Genomic DNA, 19265 nt, shown 5'->3' with positions numbered 1-19265 from the left:
TCATGGCCTTTAAAAGATGGCATAGGCAGCAGAAATGCTGGTGTTTCAGTGGATGTCTGCTGAGTGGCAACTTGCTTTGATGAGTAATAGGATGGAACTAGATTTGAGCAAAAGCAATGACCACAAGGGTAGAGTAGTTTACAAGACAAGTTTGGTAAAATATGGCAAGAAATCATGTTGGGTCTCACAGTGAAAAATCCTCCATGAAACCTGCAAACAGCCAAAAAATAAAAATGACAATTCAGCCATGAGTTGTGTTGACAGATTCAGCACTTGAAAGCAATACAAACTACCTCATAAACAAGAGTTCCATCAATTGAGCTAAACTGACTCTCTAGCTACTGCGAGAGCGTTAATTACATAACCAAAATGTCAGTTTCGACATGAATGAATAAGGCTATTCTTAGAGAACCCAAGAGTTCCAATCTACTGATTTCACGTGATTAAATCAACAAATGAGCTTCTTTCCTACTAAAGCAAGAAAAAACTGCTATAGGATTTCCACAATCTGAAAGCCTCAGTGGTCAAAGACACAAGGTACACAAACAGTTAACAAGGAGCCAGCCCACCATGGAACTGACATTAAGCAATTGATAAAATATAAATAGACAGTATCTGATCTTCTTTGGGTGGTATCTAAAACCCACATCTGTTCCTGTTGGTGTGTTTGAATTAATAAACCTTACTGTAAACCATTTACTAAATGGACTACTGTACCTTGTATAAATATCTACAGTGGAGACACATACTTTGGCTGCTTCATGGTTAGAAATTGTTACTATTTCTATATAGGTCACATTGGATAAAAAATATCGAGAAGCAGAATTTGTCTTTGACTGTGTGGAAAATTAAAACTTCCCAAGATAAATGTATCACAGTTTACAGAGTTGATTCAGATGGGATCAGAGAATTCCCAAGTTCAATTCATGCACTGAGGAAATCTCAGTCAAGGCACCTGTTTTGGGTATTACACTCAGCTTAAATAATGCAAGGAGATTAATTTTAGTTTCTCTTGGCAAAATGACATCCACCTCCAACATGTCCCCATGGCCTTGTTCACAATTGCTACTCAGTGAGCCCCTATAGAAAGCACACAGTTAGGCATCATATTCTGTTGCAATATGTCAAGGCTAAAAATGGTTAGGTTCATGCATGAAGAATGAGCATTTGGTTGAGGTGAGACCTGGCAACGCTCTGGAACTGCACTATTAAAAAAGTCAATGCAATTCAGGACAGCGGGTGAGAGATAGGGGTATGGGGATAAGAGAAAAAGTGAGCAGGTGGTGTCCATCCAGTACAGTGGATCAAACTCAGCTCATTCTGATAATACAAAAGTCTGTCTGGAAAAGATCTGAGTTTCACAAAGCTTTGAGCTGCAATACAAAATATTCCCAAAATACATGCTAGTTGGTGTTTGCAACCAAAGGTCAAAGAGATGACTGGTGCAGGAATTGAGAAAGTTGTCACATTGTGCATCAGAGGTTACTCTTTTGTGATTGGAAATAGTAGAGGAAAGGTTAGTTCTGCATCTGTCTAAGCTATACCCAACTAGAAAATGCATGACATCGATATGGATTGCAATAAATTGAAAGCACACCACTTTTAATTTGATGAGCACAAAATAAGAAAAAAAAGCATAAAGTATGATTATAAAGTCCAACAAGAGAAAGTAACCTTTGTTTTAGACATTTCCTTTGTCATTCAAGACTTTCATCCACTATGAGTGCACACCAGTAGTTCCAGCATATGAAGGAGATTAATTACTGCTCTGACTTCCAAGAATTGGAAAATCATGGTTGGTATATGTTGAAACTGATGGATGAAGTGCTCTGATAACAGAGCAGGGTCAGAAAATGACATCTTAGAGAGCAGTAACATTATTCCTTGAATTGAAAACTAAGCAGAATTATGCAATTTGTTTTGATTTTTAATGCAATTCATCACACTAGGCTCAAGGTTTGTCTGAATAAAAGGTGAAATTATGAAGATATTTTGTTGCAGACTCATTTTTAAATGCATTCAGACACTAAATAAACATTGTAAGAATGAATCTGCAGTTAATTCTTGGCTCAGCAATCACTGCTTAAAAGAACTTTTACACTTTATAGAACTTCCTATGCTGGATACAATACTACAGTTCCAGTCTGGGAATTCTTCCAACAGCCTAAGGATATTCCTTGTTCTAACAACCTAAGGTAAGCACAGGCTGTGATCCAACAGGTGGAGACGCCACCACAGCTCGTGTGGACAGGTTATAAAAAAAGTTGCCCTCTAATCTTATTCAATTTACACCACAAGTAAACTAAACCAAAATGGGTCTTAAGGTTACAAAGGTTTGTGTGATCATGAAATAGCCAAGGCAGAAAATCAATGCACTAGAAAAACAGCAAAATCTGCTGCTATGGGTGAAGCTTACAGGGGTTTACAATGAATTCATTCCTTGACATGTCAAGGTGACGTCACCAGTCAGTATCATCATTCCTACAGTAGGGAATCTCATCTAATTTAATCTAATCTAAAAATGATCACCAAATGTCATTTGGGTTGAACTGCACGAAAGATGATTTTTATCAGAAATAACATAGCAGGAAAAGCCAGGCAGACTTACAGCTGTCCGAAAAGCTGTATCTGAAGAGTGAAGCAATCTTCTGAAAGATTATCTTAGCTTTTAAAAGTAACAACCACAAAATTTGCTGTGCTAACCACATCCAATTTTCATTTATTTAGCAGGTCAATGATCAAAAAAGGTCTCCACAGCTCGCAGACTTTCCGTGATCTAACTAACATAGGTTAATGAAGATGCTGCACACATTTTGCTCTAACCATTTTGAATAAGGCAGGTACGGAACTGTTGGAATTTTGGAATTGTAAATGCAGGCACTCTCAAACATGAGTAAATAGGATTTTACTTTTAAATTGCTTTTTATAACTTATATTTTGACAACATAAAAATTAAGTAGCACTTCATCTATTTTCTCAAACCTTTAGACTTGGCTATGTAAATGAAAAACTGAGCCATTGATGACTTTTGAACAGTTATGAGTCAATTAGTATTTTTTTTCAATGTGGTATTCAACTGTACAAATTGTTTGTACTGAACAACAATTGTTAAAAACTGTTTGGCATTGACTTGTACGGGTAACTCAACAAATTTTACTGCTATTTTCTGAAATAGTTCAGAACTTAGAAAATACAAAATTGTGATATTTAATTGGAACTGTACACAGCAAAAGCTTCGAGAAGCAGTAAATCTCTAACAAAAATATACTATTTTAGAGTTAGTGATTTTGTGACAGTCTAAAATTACGCAAGAACCAGTTCAAGTCATTTAGTACAAACTCTCTAGTGCTATTAGCATCCAACAATTCCAGGGAACAAACTCTTTGGGATTCACAATGAAAAAAGCATATATGAATTTATAAACAAAATCAGAAATTGCTGGAGAAACTCAGCAGGTCTGGCAGCATCGGTGAAGAAAAAGGAGACTAACCGTTTTTGGGTTCAGTCACCCTGCTTCAAAACAGGTTCTGAAGAAGGGTCATTGGGCTCCAAGCATTGACTTTGTTTTCTCTCTATAAATGGTGCTGGACCTGCTGAGTTTCTCAGCAATTTCTGTTCTTGTTTCAGATTTCCAGCATCCATAGTCTTTTGTGTTTTATTTTCCCACACAACTTGTTATTCACCATTTTTAATGTGTTGTCTTAATTCAATCAAGCCAACTATGGCCACCGAATAGCTCAAATGAGATGGTGAGACCAGGTAAAGTGGTGCCAGCTTTTGGAGACTAACAGTTAAGGAAACAGCCATTAAGAGTTGAGGTTTGCATATTATTTGATTCCCTCCCTGACTTTGCCCTTGGAGGAAGCACTCCACTGTGCTGAGCAAGCCCTGCTGCTTGCTACTGAGATCAGCAAACATGTCCTTTGAGGAAATTCTGTTCACATTACTACTCTCACACAGCAGCATAGAGAGAATCACACTGTGCCACGGTACTGCATTTTCCTAAAATACAGAGGAACTACCAACAGTCTAGCACAATCTTCAATCCAAGAATATATGATAAAAATTACAACCCATGTTAATTATTTTTAAAGTAGTGAATTTTGACTCTTTTCAAGCAAGGTACTAAATTCAGTACAGACAAATGTCAGCAGTTACTTTTGCTGTGACCAATGTGAATCAAGTCAAAGGGCTATAGTTCACCCATGTGAGATCTCCTGAATAAAGCCCTTTGAAGCCCACTGAGTCAGCTTTGTGGCCTCTAACCAGTTTGTCCCGAGGGGGCCTAATTCTGATCTGCAGAGCTGCCTGCCCTGACACACTCATCTCAGGTGACCAGGTTTCCTGCAATTTTTCCGGCCTTGTCTCTAAAAAGCATTCATTAAAGGGATCCTATTCCATGCACACTGAAGAAAATATTGTCTTGTATCGTCTTAATGGGGAATAATTATAAGGTACGTATTCACAATAGAGTACACCAGAGGCATGAAAAAAATACACACATAGGGCATGGAACAAAGAGACCCATAATTATCAGTCTATTTTTCCCAATATAATAGATAGAAGCATTTGGTTACATGCAAGGATTAAAAGTCACCTTTTTTTCTTTATTCTTATTGTTATACTGTGTTGTTCGGGTGTTGCATTGGCTTCAGTTATACACAAAGGCCGTTCTCCAACAGAAATAAACAAAATGGAAACTTAAAGTCAAGGACTGAGGACTGAATCTGGTGGTTAACACCTTTATTTAATCCTAGGTTTACACCTGTCCCTTTGTAAAGTTGTACAGCAGATTCTCAGCACCTAACATTTTATCCAAATATTTCTATAACTATTGTATTACACTACACAAAAGGTCACAATTGTCAGTTAGTGCAAGACTATTTGCTGCTGAAGCAGAAAAGAATATCTGATCCCTGTCAGACCAAGTTAGAGAATACTTCCACACAGACACTTGTGGTTGTTTTTGTTCTGTTGCACCTCTGCCTGGTGCAGTTCTCGTTCCTTATAAACCCAATACAGTACAGCCTCTCACTGTTTAATTGAATTTCACAAATTCTAACAGCCATGTGGTAAGGAAGCAGTCCACCAAACATTGATTGCAATAGCCTTTGTATGTCTTACAGGTTTGAGATTATTGATGGAGAGATATGTAGTTGAGAATTTGATAACCTTTTATTACATAACTGTTGTATCTTCACAAGAAAGATAATGACCCAAGAAATACTAGCTTAGTGATACAACACAGCAGCCAGTTCAAATCAAAATATTCAGTTTGCAAAAAGGTCCTGGCAGTGTCTTGAGAAGTGAAAGAAAGTGGTGGCTCTCCAGAGAGTGAGAATGGGAAGTTCATAGTAGATAGAGGATATGGCAGATGAGATGAACAAATATTTTGTTTTTGTCCTAACTGTACAGAATACAAACCAAAAAGGACTAACAGCTCTAAATCAAGAGGTAAAAAGTAGAGGGGCACTTGGTGAAATTACTATCACTAAGGAAGTGATACTTAGCAAACTGATGGAGCTGTCATCTGTCAAGACCCTGGGTCCTCATGGACTTCATAGTAGGGTCTCAAACCAGTCAACCAGTGAGAGGTAGTAGATGCACTGGCATTCATTTTTCTGAAATTCACTAGATTCTGGAATGGTTCCATCAAACAGGAAAGTAACAAACATAAGTCATCTGTTTAAGAAGAGAGGAAGGCAGAAACAAGGAACTATAGACTAAATAGCTTGACATTTTTCGCTAACAAGTTGTTAAAATTGATCTTTAAGAAGGTTATAGTGAGGCAATTAGAAAAGCTGAAGGAAATCACGAAGAGACAGCATGATCTTGTGAAATGAAAATTATATTTAGCCAATTTGTTGGAGCTATCTGAAAGAGTAAAATGCACTGGGGATAAATGGGTATCTATAAACATAGTCTACAGCTGCCACATAAAAGGTTATTGTGTAATGTAGGAGTTCATTGCAAGGAGGATAACACAGAAGCATTAATAGAAGATTGGTTGGTTGGAAGACAACAGAGTATACATAAATAAGTCTTTGTCTGATTGGCAGAAGGAAATGAATTGAGCCCCACCGCGATCTGTGCTGGGCCTTGCTTTTATAATTTGCACCACTGACTTAGAACAGTAAAGGGGTAATAAGTACATCGGCAGATGACATAAAGATAGAAAAGAATGTTGAGAAGAAGACTTAAGGAGGATTTAGGCTATATAGATAGGTTGAGTGAGTGGGCAAAAATCTGCCAGATGGAGTATGATATGGTACAATGTAAAATTGTTCACTTTGACAAGGAGAATATAAAAGCAAAGTATTAATTAAATGGATAATGACTGCAGAATTTTGATGTGGAAAGAGATCTTGGTATTTTAGTGCATGACCCACTAAAAATAAACAGATAGGTACAGGAAGTAATTAAGTAGGCCAATGGAATGCTATCCTCAATTAAGAGAGAAATGAATATTAAGTAAAGATACTGTGCTTTAGGATTATACAGATCAAGGTAAGACCACATCTTGAATACTGTGTACAGTTTTGGTCTCCTTATTTAAAGAATGATATAAATACACTGGAGATGATTCAGAGGTGGGTTCCTATATTGATCCAACATTCCTACAGGTAGTTTTATAAAGAAAGGTTGGGCAGGTTGGGTTTGGTTTCACTGTTTAGAATTAGAACTTGGAGGAGTGGGGGAATAGACTGATTTAAGTGTATTAGCTCCTGACAAGATGGAAATGATGTTTCCTCTTGCGGATGAGTCCAGAACTCTTGGGCACAGTTTTTAAAAAAATTGGATCATCCATTTAGGGCAGAAGGTGTTTGAAGGGAGTCAATATATTTTTGTTGGACAAGGAAATTAAAGGCTGTCGGGTAGTTGAGAATGTGCAATTTGAAAAACACACAGATCAGTCATGACATTCTTGAATGGTGGTGCAGGTTCAAGACACCAAATGGTCTTCTTCCCCTTCCACTTGTATGTTTACAATCCAAATCTACAGGGAGAGCATCTTTATTTGTACAGCAATATGAAGGTTCATCTGAAGACTGAGATACACGTTGGATTGAAAACATATAATAGAACATAGAGAAGTAAAGGCGACTATTTGTGGTGTTGTGCTTTCCCTGAGATAGGTAATGTATCTCACTCTGCTGGCTCTTTCTGAACCTGGAACTCCTGTGAGATTGAACCTGTGAGATTGTTCGCTGGCCAAGACAATTCGGATAAGATTCAACTTCAAAAAGATGGAAAAGTGATTAAAATGGTCCAATTTCAACTGGACGAGAACAATGCCACTATATAACAAAAGTTACCAAAGCAAGACACAAAGGGTGTACCCCATGTTAAAGTCAACATCTATGCACAATATTAAACTTTCAACCACAAGACAAATTATAGTACAACCAAAGAGGTGAATACAATACTGAAAATTAGAAAAGGAACCACCAAAGCTGCTTCACTGCACAGGAACTCCATTAGCAGAACTCACAATCTCGGGAGGAGCTACTTGTAAAAGCTCCAGGAACACAAAGGACTTGAAAATGATTAAATATTTTTGAAACACAAAAAAAATTGCTTCAGCAATCAACAGACTATACAACAGAAACTTGTATACGTATATATATTATACATATTTACAGCATTTGGCATATTTCACTTCTTAAGGAGTTTATGAATTATGCACTATTATGTTGTTAATTAGCAATTTACTGCTAATTGAATAAAGTTCTCATTATCTATTCTATCCAACCACTTCTTCATGTAAGTACATTAAAGTAAGTCATTCCATTGTTTTACAAAGTATGTTGATGCACTGCTGCCCTTTCTCACTTTATGCCACTTAGTTTGCTTTAACCCAAAGATAGCTACATAAAAGTTGAACACCAAATCTGGTTACTACCATGTTAAAAGCAGGTAATTGCCAAATTGGAAGCTAATGAGGCCATAAAGCTCCTTATGTGAATCCCTAGAAGTTAATGTGAAGGACACACTGGTTGCTGGACCCTACATTTGAAACTCCAATAACAATGCTGCCAATCTATACTTATGTCAGTAAAAATCCTAAAACCGGTTGTTAAATTGATCTTTTTAACACATTCATGAAGATCATTTCCAAAGTCAGACAAATTTATTGGTTCTAATTTAACACTTTGCGAAATAATCTGGCTGCAAAAAGAGTCATGGGAGGCAAACAGCATTTAGACACCAAAGAAATATCATTAGTCAATTAAATCAATCCTATGTAGAGTATTTTTCAAAAGGTTCTTTTTACACTTGACTAAACACTTAATTGCAACAGTTCCATGAAGGCACGAAAATTTCTTTCAACTGTTTTTTTATCCTGGCTATGCCAGCTTTTCTTGCCCATTCTAGCTATTCTCAAGAAAGTTACAGCCTTGTTGATCCACTGCACTCCATGTGGTGCAGGTACAACCACAGTACTACTGAGGCCAAACCGCTGAGGCCAAACGCCAGCTCGCAGATACCTCCTCCTACTGCCCCCTTGACCATGACCCCACCCCCCACCACCAAACCATCATCTCCCAGACCGTCCATAACCTCATCACCTCGGGGGATCTCCCATCCACCGCCTCCAACCTCATAGTCCCACAACCCCGCACCTCCCGCTTCTACCTCCTGCCCAAAATCCACAAACCTGACTGCCCCGGCCGACCCATTGTCTCCGCCTGCTCCTGCCCCACCGAACTCATCTCCGCATACCTTGACACCGTCCTGTTCCCCCTTAGTCCAAGAACTCCCCACCTACGTTCGGGACACCACCCATGCCCTCCACCTGCTCCATGATTTTCGCTTCCCCGGTCCCCAACGCCTTATTTTCACCATTGACATCCAGTCCCTGTACACCTCCATCCCCCATCACGAAGGACTCAAAGCCCTCCGCTTCTTTCTTTCCCGCCGTACCGACCAGTACCCTTTCACTGACACCCTCCTTCGACTGACTGAACTGGTCCTCACCCTGAACAACTTCTCTTTCCAATCCTCCCACTTCCTCCAAACGAAAGGAGTAGCCATGGGCACCCGCATGGGCTCCAGCTATGCCTGCCTCTTCGTAGGATATGTGGAACAATCCATCTTCCGCAACTACACTGGCCCCACCCCCCACCTTTTCCTCCGCTACATCGATGACTGTATCGGCGCCGCCTCGTGCTCCCACGAGGAGGTTGAACAGTTCATCCACTTCACCAACACCTTCCACCCCGACCTCAAATTCACCTGGACAGTCTCAGATTCCTCCCTCCCCTTCCTCGACCTTTCTATTTCTATCTCAGGCGACCGAATCAACACGGACATCTACTACAAACCGACCGACTCCCACAGCTACCTGGACTACACCTCCTCCCATCCTGCCCCCTGTAAAAACGCCATCCCATATTCCCAATTCCTTCGACTCCGCTGCATCTGCTCCCAGGAGGACCAGTTCCAAAAACGCACAACCCAGATGGCCTCCTTCTTCAAGGACCGCAATTTCCCCCCCGACGTGGTCGACGATGCCCTCCACCGCATCTCTTCCACTTCCCGCTCCTCCGCCCTTGAACCCCGCCCCTCCAACCGCCACCAGGACAGAACCCCACTGGTCCTCACCTACCACCCCACCAATCTCCATGTACAGCGCATCATCCGCCGTCAGTTCCGCTACCTCCAAACGGACCCCACCACCAAGGATATATTTCCCTCCCCTCCCCTATCAGCATTCCGTAAAGACCACTCCCTCCGTGACTCCCTCGTCACATCCACACCCCCCACCAACCCAACCTCCACTCCCGGCACCTTCCCCTGCAACCGCAGGAGGTGCAAGACTTGCGCCCACACCTCCCCCCTCACCTCCCTCCAAGGCCCCAAAGGAAACTTCCATATCCGCCACACATTCACCTGCACCTCCACACACATCATCTATTGCATCCTCTGCACCCGATGTGGCTTCCTCTATATTGGGGAGACAGGCCGCCTACTTGCGGAGCGTTTCAGAGAACACCTCTGGGACACCCGGACCAACCAACCCAACCACCCTGTAGCTCAACATTTCAATTCCCCCTCCCACTCCACCAAGGATATGCAGGTCTTTGGACTCCTCCACCGTCAGACCACAACAAAACGACGGTTGGAGGAAGAACGCCTCATCTTCCGCCTAGGAACCCTCCAACCACAAGGGATGAACTCGGATTTCACCAGTTTCCTCATTTCCCCTCCCCCCACCCTGTCTCAGTCAAATCCATCGAATTCAGCACCGCCTTCCTAACCTGCAATCTTCTTCCCGACCTCTCCGCCCCCACCCCAGTCTGACCTATCACCCTCACCTTGACCTCTTTCCACCTATCACACTTCCGACGCCCCTCCCCCAAGTCCCTCGTCCCTACCTTTTATCTTAGCCTGCTGGACAAACTTTCCTCATTCCTGAAGAAGGGCTTATGCCCGAAACGTCGATTCTCCTGTTCCCTGGATGCTGCCTGACCTGCTGCGCTTTTCCAGCAACACATTTCCAGCACAGTACTACTGGGCAGAACTTTGACCCAGTGGCAAAGCAACAATGACAATACATTTCCTCATCAGGAAACATGTGATTTGAAGGGAAACTTGCAGGTGGCAGTGTTCCTACATGCTGCTACACTTGTCCTTATAGGCGGATAAAGGTTGTGAGTTTGAGGTGCTGTCAAATAAGCCATGGTGCCTGATATGTGGCACCAGTGATGCTGTGAGCAAATAGACATGGTGCTGGACTGGATGCCAATCAAATCAGTTGCTTTCTTTAGGATGAGATTCTTCAATGTGGTTGGAGCTTCACTACTCCAGGCAAGTGGCGAGCTCTCCATCACACTCCTCACTTGTGCTTTGTAGGCTTCAAAAAGTCAACAAGTCACCACTCATTGCAGCACACCCAGTATTTGATTTATTCTTGTAGCCATGGTGTTTATGTGTTACCGGGGTTTATGTATTTGTATGAAACCTCCTAAGGTTTCTTGTTAGGAACGACTGAGGATGTTGTTGGAGAGGATTTACTTAGTAGCACTGAATGTCAAGGAGCTTTAGTTTTTCATCTTATTGGAGATGGTCATTGTCAAAGAGTCATAAAGTCATACAGCACAGAAACAGACTCTTCAGTCCAACTTGTCCGTGCCAACCAGACATCCCAATCGGACCGTGTCCCATTCACCAGCATTTGGGCCATCTCTCCAAAAACATTTCTATTGATATACCTATCCAGATGTCTTTTAAATGCTGTAATTGTACCCGCCTTCACCATTTCATCTGGCAGCTCGTTCAATACATGCACCACCTCTGCGTGAAAAATTATCCCTCATGTCCTTTTTCAATCTTTCTCCTCTAACCTTAACCTATGCCCTCTAGGTTTGGTATACCCTTCCTAGGATATAAAGGAAACTTGTCAATTCACCCTATCCATGTCCCTCATGATTTTATAAACCTCTATGTTGTCACCCTTCAGCCTCCACCACTCCAAGGGAAAATGTCCCAGCCTGTTCAGCCTCTCCCTATAACTCAAACCCTCCAGTCCAGGCAACATCCTTGTAAACCTTTTTTGCACCCTCTCAAGTTTAACAACACCTGTTGCATAGAAGGACAGCCACAATTGCATGCAGTATTCTAAATGTGGCCTCACCAATGTACTGTACAGAGGCAACATGACATTCCAACTCCTATACTCAATGTTCCGACCAGTCAAGGCAAGCGTGCCAAAAACTTTCTTCACCACCCTGTCCAGCTGCAACTCTACCTTCAAGGAACTATACACCTAGGTCTCTTTGTTCAGCAACACTCCTGAAGGCCGGACCAATAATTGTATTGGAGATGCAAATATGTGATACCATTCCTGCTTGCCTCTCACCAGACCAAATCTGATTGTTGTCCAGGTCTTGCCACACATGGACATGGACCAGTTCAGTAGCTGAGGAGATGAAAGTGGAACTGAACAGTGTGCAGTCACACCACCTTTGACCTTACATTGGAGGAAAGGTCATTGATGAAACAGTTGAAGGTGGTTGGGCCTAAGAGAGTACCTGCTCCATTCCTGATAAAGGGCTTTTGCCCGAAACATTGATTTTCCTGCTCCTCGGATGCTGCCTGACCTGTAGTGCTTTTCCAGCACCACTCTAATCTAGACTCTGGTTTCCAGCATCTGCAGTCCTCACTTTTGCCTAAGACTGTACCCTGCATAATTTATGAAACTATGTCCTGTGGCTAAGCTGACTGGCCCTCAACAATCACAACAAATTTCCTTGTGTGCTGGTATGCTGTCAGCAATGCAGACTTTCCTCCACATTCTTGTTGATTCCAATTTTACATAGGTCTCTCAACAATGCACACAGTCAAAGCCTGTCTTGATTCTGAGATCCTGAAAAGGTTTCAGAAAAAAAATTACAAGGCTGATGCTGGTATTGGAGGATTTGAGCTGCAGAAAGGAGGCTGAATAGGCTGGGTGGTTTTCCCTTGGAGTGTTGGAGGCTGAGCAGTGACCTTATCAAGGTTTACAAAATCATGAGGGGCATGGATAGGATAAATAGCCAAGATCTTTTTTTCCAGGGTAGGGGAGTCCAAAAGTAGAGGGCATAGGTCTAAGGTGAGAGGGAAAATATTTACAAGAGATCTGAGGAGTAACTTTTTCACGCAGAAGGTGGTGCTTGTCTGGAATGAGCTACCAGAGGAAATGGGGGAGGTGGTACTATTGCAACATTTAAAAGGCATCTGGATGTGTACAGAATATGGGCCCAGTGCTGCCAAATGGAACTAAATTAGTTTAGGATATATGGTCAACATGGACGAGTTGGACCAAAGGGTCTGTTTTTGTGCTGTATAATTCTATGACTCTAATTCATCTCTTCTGTCCATGTTTGGCCCAAGATCACTTGTTGACTTGTCCTCTGTTAAGTGTTTATAATGGGAGTTCTTGTGATAATTTCATTGGTGAATGTGCCCTAATAAGATCTGAATGGATTGCTGTTGCTGTGAAAAGATACAATTTTTTTGTGCAAAACTGGCGAGTCATCAACTGTCCCCATATACTATCCGTAGTTACATCTCACCAGTCCGTACCCATTCTGCCCACCACCCAGACCATCAACATTTGAACCTTCATCCACCCAATGTCACCATGACATTACACCTTTCATACTCCCCAGATTTTCACCCTGAGGTCACACAATTTCTAAGGGCATTAAAAAGCAGACACACAAGAAAAATGTTTAAGAAGTACTAATTAGCTGATGATCGAGAGGAGGCTGCTGGAGTAGTGAATGGTCAGATTGTGTACATTCTGTTTTTGTGGGTGAACATACCTGGGCAATCCTTTACACTGTTGGGTCGATGCCAGTGCCACAGCTGTACTGGAGCCACTTGGCCAGTGGCATGGTTATTTTTGAAGCACACGTCATCAACACTACAGCCACAATGTTATCAAGGACCAAAATTGCCCATGTGCACTGAGATGCCCAGAATGAGGGGCCTCAAGGAGAAACAGCAACAGATTACCTACTTGGAACTTCTGAATGAAATTATTTAAAATAGGTTGTGTTTTCCACCAAGGTACCAGGTTCCCCCAACATTGAACATGAGGTGTTGATGGAGCCTCTGTGGTCTTTTGCAATAAAATGTTCAGTCTGCAAAATGATTTGACTATAATGGATAGTGTTCGGCTTCCCTGTGTGAAAAGATGGTTTAAGTCTTTTAATGGCAGCACTCTTTCCTCACTGAAATCATTCACATTGCATATTTACTACTAATTTACAACAGTCATGGATGGTATATACTAATGAAGGTTACAGGTGATGATATCATGTATAAAGATAGATCATTACAAGTCATGTACTGTATTTAACTGGAGATTAATCCAATCATGTGTTTTCTAAAATGGAGCATGCTGCAATTACAAAGTAAAGAGCTTGCATATGAACTCTGAACTTGCAACTACAGAAAGAAAAGAGATCTAAAAGTCTTGCTTGTCATTGACAAGCAGGGATTTCACAGAAATAACATAACCATTCTTGCCAAGGATGATCACAAATAATCCAGAAACGATCTGGAAGATCATTTTGAAGAACAACTTCAGGATTAACAGGATCTACTGACTACATTGACAGAAGATGCTGCAGCAAAGGTGCAAGTATAATTTCTCCAAAAACAAACTGCCTGAGAGGCTCATTGAGTGTGTCATCACCCCTACAACAATTACAGCCTTTGGGAGGGAGGCTTCTAGCAGAACAAAGAGCCAGGCTATTGATGCATTAGTTGAGAATTGATGCAAGTATGAAGCAATAACGGTAGGCTAACAACAACTATGTACTTTAGATGCAGCAATCACTTATGCTACCATCAGCAAATCACACCAAAACAACAAAAATTGTAACAGATGTGGTTTGTTGCACCTACCTAAAAACTTTCCAGGCTTTCTCGATATCTGTAAAGCATGTGGCACGAGGGACATTGGGTACACATGTGCAGGAACTCTGGTTCCTTTAATAACATACGTCCTGAAAAGGTAGGACAACACACATTAAAAACTCAAATCAACATGGGAGCTAGTGCCAACTTATTTCCACTGTGTACCTTGAAAGACATATACCTCAACAAGTAATACTTCATGGTACAGCCTACAATCTCCATTTCACAGTGTATAATGGATCACCAATTCCATGCACTGGCACAATCCCAATCCACAGCAGTGGGATTGGCTTCCCCAAGCCTTTTACCTGGTATATACAAATGACCCAATAGGGGCACGACTGCAAAGATCCTGTTATTGTCACAATTCATCAAATGCAAAGCACACCTACTATGGTGGAAAAGATCATGTGACTTATCGAATAAGTAGGCATATTTTCTTTTCCAGTCATGGGATGAGGGTGTTGCTGGCGAGGACAGAATTTATTGCCCAACCCTGAATGCCCAGACAGCAATTAAGAATCAATCACAGTGTTTGCACATTCTCTCTGTGTTTGCGTGGGTTTCCTCTGGGTGCTCCAGTTTCCTCCCACAGTCCAAAGATATGCAGGTTAAGGTGAATTGGCCATGCAAAATTGCCCGTAGTATGAGGTGCATTAATCAGGGGTAAACGTAGGGAAATGGGTCTAGGTGGGTTGCTCTTCAGAGAGTCGGTGTGGACTTGTTGGCCTGAAGGGCCTGTTTCCACACTGTAAGGAATCTAATCTAATCTAATCACATTGCTGTGGGTCTGGAGTATATGTTACCCAGACTAGATAAGGATGACAGTTTCCTCCCCTAACTTTCATGGTCAGGATTCGATTCTTAATTCCCGATTTCTTTGGATTCAAATTCCACTATCTGCCAAGATTCAAACCCAGGTCCCCTGAAAATTACTGGGGTCTCTGGATTAACAGTTTAGAAATAATACAGGATTTTCGTTTGTCTCCATGACTCACCTTCTCTCAGCCTAGTATAAATACCTTCTTATTTCTCCTTTTTTTTAGCTTTGACAAAGGGTCAGTTAAACTCGAAACATCAGCTCTTTTCTCTCCTTACAGATGCTGCCAGACCTGCTGAGATTTTCCTGCATTTTCTCTTTTGGTTAGAAATAATACAATTGAGCCATTATCTGGATTTGATGTGATTGGGAATTTTAAGGGTTGTTTAATCTTATATCATGAGGATGTTAAAACCCTATTTATTGATCCTCCAAGTAAGTGCACATTTGGGAGAAGCTCTGAAGGGAACTGTACAACATAGGGATAAAGCATATTATTGGTGAGGTCAAACACCAAACAGATTGGTATAGCTCCATCAACTGTATTTATAATAAAACTGGCAACATAAGCAAATGCCTAGCTAGATCCAAGGCACCTCAACCTGTCATTCAAAACATGTTCACACCAAATACCGAAATAATAATTAAAGCAAGACTTCTTTTTCCCCAGCTGGATGCAAATCATCGATGCTGGTTTGTCCAAGAGTTCATGACATTTAGGATGGCAGTTGGATGGTACTGATTCCCATATATACCATTTGGGCTATCAGTAATTAAGATATTTTCCATCAGCACATGAAGAGGTTTATTAAAAATGCACCTTTATTTACACGTATAGCTAGAGAAATCATGGTCATGGGTAAAGACAAAGGCAGAATGTGGCCATTATCTTCACCCAATGTTGACAGCAGGACAATGACAAGGGTTAGTATTTCACAGCAAAAATTGTCAGGTCAATATCAGTCAGATAAATATTTCCATGTCCATTTATTCCACCCATGGATCCCAACTCAATCAAAGTTAGATTAGGGCAGTAAAAAATGGCATTCCTATAGGATAAAGTGGAACTGCGACAATGCCTCATATTCTAAAATTTCCTCTCACAATATCTACCCAAATTCATGGACATGAGACTGGCTAAAGAAGGGCACTCCCTATGTGTGGCAAGACAACCACCAACACATCTTCAATTATCTCCAGCAGACTCTGTCAGCAAAAGTCTTGCCAATTGCAGTAATATGGCCTCAAGGAAGTTACAATTCTCGAATAGAATATGTTGTCAAAGTTCTGGTTGTGTATCTTCGCCACATGAAAAATCTACTGCCTTTGGATCAAAAGCACTATCATTAATACAGGATAGCCATTCCAATATAGAAGACATTAGTTCTGGCAGTTGGCATCATAATTTCACACATACTTATTTGGCAAGAAATTCATCATCACAACAAATCATAAGTCATTAGAAATAATCTGCAATATACCACTAATGAATGCACCACCACATCAGAACCATATACTTGCAAAAGCACAAGGTTATGACTTTGAAGTCAAATAAGGCACATAACAGGGTGATTTCATCTGACACTGAAGATTAATCAACTCACACAAAGGCCAAGATATTCCTCTTGATCAGCACACTGATGATATGGACTTTTAAGCTGAAGACATTCTCAAGATTGATCAATTACATTTTAGCCAGAACCAATATAACAGCTCCAAATGGCTGTTGCCAAAGGGAAGTAGCTAAAGAGATGCAAAATGCCATTCTCCAGGGATGGCCTGACCATATTAAATAAGTATTTGATACGATTCATTCATTTTGGTCATACATAGATGAGCTTGCTGTATCATCATAAGTCATTTCCAAGGGCAAACAATTCCTAATACCAAAAGCATTGTGACAAGATATCATGTCTATGTTACACCAAAGACACATGGATATTAAACACATAAGGTGGCCAGGGTGAATCAGGAAATCCAATGACTCATGAATGTATGTGAGGCACATCAAGAGTATCCTCAGTAGCAGGGAAAGACTCTACATCCTTGCCATGTTATATCTACACCTCAGACAAAAATAAAACAGATCAACTTACAGTGCATGGGAGGATTACTTCTCTAAGTTTCCATTGTTCAATGACTTAGTAACATAACTAACATGATCACTATTGACATAATGAGAACTATTTCCAGTTTATTCAGTGTTCCGAATCGGATAGTATCTGAGAACTTGCTGCAATTTAATTTCAAACCATTTTATGATCTGTCTACAAAGTTGGAAGTGACACATATCACATTGTCACCCCATTGTCCATATTCAAACAGTCAAGCAGTACATATAGTAAGCACCATTAAATCCGTGATCATGATATGTTGAGAAACAAATCATGATTTTTACTTCTCATTGCTGTATTTTCATACAAAACTAATGGAAAAGGGGTTGCGATTGCCAGCAAATGTTATGCTTGGAAGGAAGTATGAATGATCATGTCCAGTAACTAACTGTCTAAAAATTCTAGCACATAAGCCATTCTCCTTTAAAGACAGACAAGTATGAAAGAGGTATGGGATGACTGAACAAGTACAGAGCTACAAAATCTGCTCAAAGGGTCAAGTTAGCAAATTAAAACAATATAAATTCAAATATCTGCATACCAGCAAGAGTTTCTAAAAAAATCTAAACATCTAAGAACAGGTAAAGTAATTGCTGATCACAGTGCTACAATTCTAAGGGATGGAAGCCAGCTCACTGTACAGTACATCACTGATGCACAAAGAGAGTGAGGAAGAACCCTTTGCTGATGATATTGTGATGTGATGTTGAGTGACAGCAACCAGCAGCAAGATCACCAAATTGAGATCTCTAGTACAGTAGAGATCAATGCATACCGCTTCAGAATGAGTATAAAATCAACAGATTAGGATGAACTGTCAAACCTCTGAAGCATTATGGTGAAGTTTGAAATTGGTTAGTCTTTTAAACTGTTTCTATGTCAACTGAATTGATAATGCATCCATGTAAAACCATGCACCGCTTTTTTGGGATAAGATTTTAATTTTGGAAAAAAGGGATGAGTATGCCTTTAAGAGAGTCAGTATGTGGATGTACCTACTAGAGAAGGTGCAAAACATGACCTACTTTTGGGAAATAAGCCCTCATTCCTGAAGAAGGGCTTATGCCCGAAACGTCGATTCTCTTGTTCCCTGGATGCTGCCTGACCTGCTGCACTTTTCCAGCAACACACTTTCAGCTCTTGGGAAATAAGGCAGGGCAGGTGACTGAGGTGTCAGTTGGGGAGCACTTTGGGGCCAGCGACCATAATTCTATTTGTTTTAAAATAGTGATGGAAGAGAATAGACCAGATCTAAAGGTTGAAGTCCTAAATTGGAGAAAGGCCAATTTTGACGGTATTAGGCAAGAACCTTTGAAAGCTGATTGGAGGCAGATGTTCGCAGGTAAAGGGACGGCTGGAAAATGGGAAGCCTTCAGAAACGAGATAACAAGAATCCAGAGAAAGTATATTCCTGTCAGGGTGAAAGGGAAGGCTGGTAGGTATAGGGAATGCTGGATGACTAAAGAAATTAAGGGTTTGGTTAAGAAAAAGGAAGCATATGTCAGGTACAGACAGGATAGATCGAGTGAATCCTTAGAAGAGTATAAAGAACATAGGAGTATACTTAAGAGGGAAATCAGGAGGGCAAAATGGGGATATGAGATAGCTTTGGCAAACAGAATTAAGGAGAATCAAAGGGTTTTTACAAATATATTAAGGAGAAAAGGGTAACTAGGGAGAGAATAGGGCCCCTCAAAGATCCTGATTCCTGAAGAAAGGCCTGTGCCCGAAACGTCGAATCTCCTTTTCCCTGGATGCTGCCTGACCTGCTGTGCTGTTCCAGCAATAAAGTTTCAACCCCTCAAAGATCAGCAAGGCGGCCTTTGTGTGGGGCCACAGGAAATGAGGGAGATACTAAATGAATATTTTGCATCAGTATTTATGGTGGAAAAGGATATGGAAGACATAGACTGTAGGGA

The 19265-nt window shown here is 41.0% G+C and overlaps 1 protein-coding gene across 6 annotated transcripts in view; it reads right to left on the bottom strand.

Moving 5' to 3' along the window:
- The window catches only part of zfhx3b (zinc finger homeobox 3b), a 566603-nt gene that overhangs the window by 417423 nt on the left and 129915 nt on the right, over positions 1-19265 (bottom strand). Inside the window, exon 1 of one of the 6 annotated variants that reach the window (XM_043706687.2) lies at positions 14401-14680. The exons of the other annotated variants lie outside the window; for them this stretch is intronic. The gene's annotated coding sequence lies outside the window, so the exon portion shown is untranslated. Of the gene's footprint in view, positions 1-14400; positions 14681-19265 lie in introns of those variants that run through there. 6 annotated transcript variants of the gene reach the window in all.

Source organism: Chiloscyllium plagiosum, unplaced genomic scaffold (genome assembly GCF_037043375.1).
Source record: "Chiloscyllium plagiosum isolate Xiang-an unplaced genomic scaffold, Cpla_swu_hap1 HiC_scaffold_17, whole genome shotgun sequence".
NCBI classification, from domain to species: Eukaryota; Metazoa; Chordata; class Chondrichthyes; order Orectolobiformes; family Hemiscylliidae; genus Chiloscyllium; species Chiloscyllium plagiosum.
The sequence above is the reverse complement of the archived record's forward strand: the minus strand, read 5'-3'. Positions and strand labels throughout refer to the sequence as shown.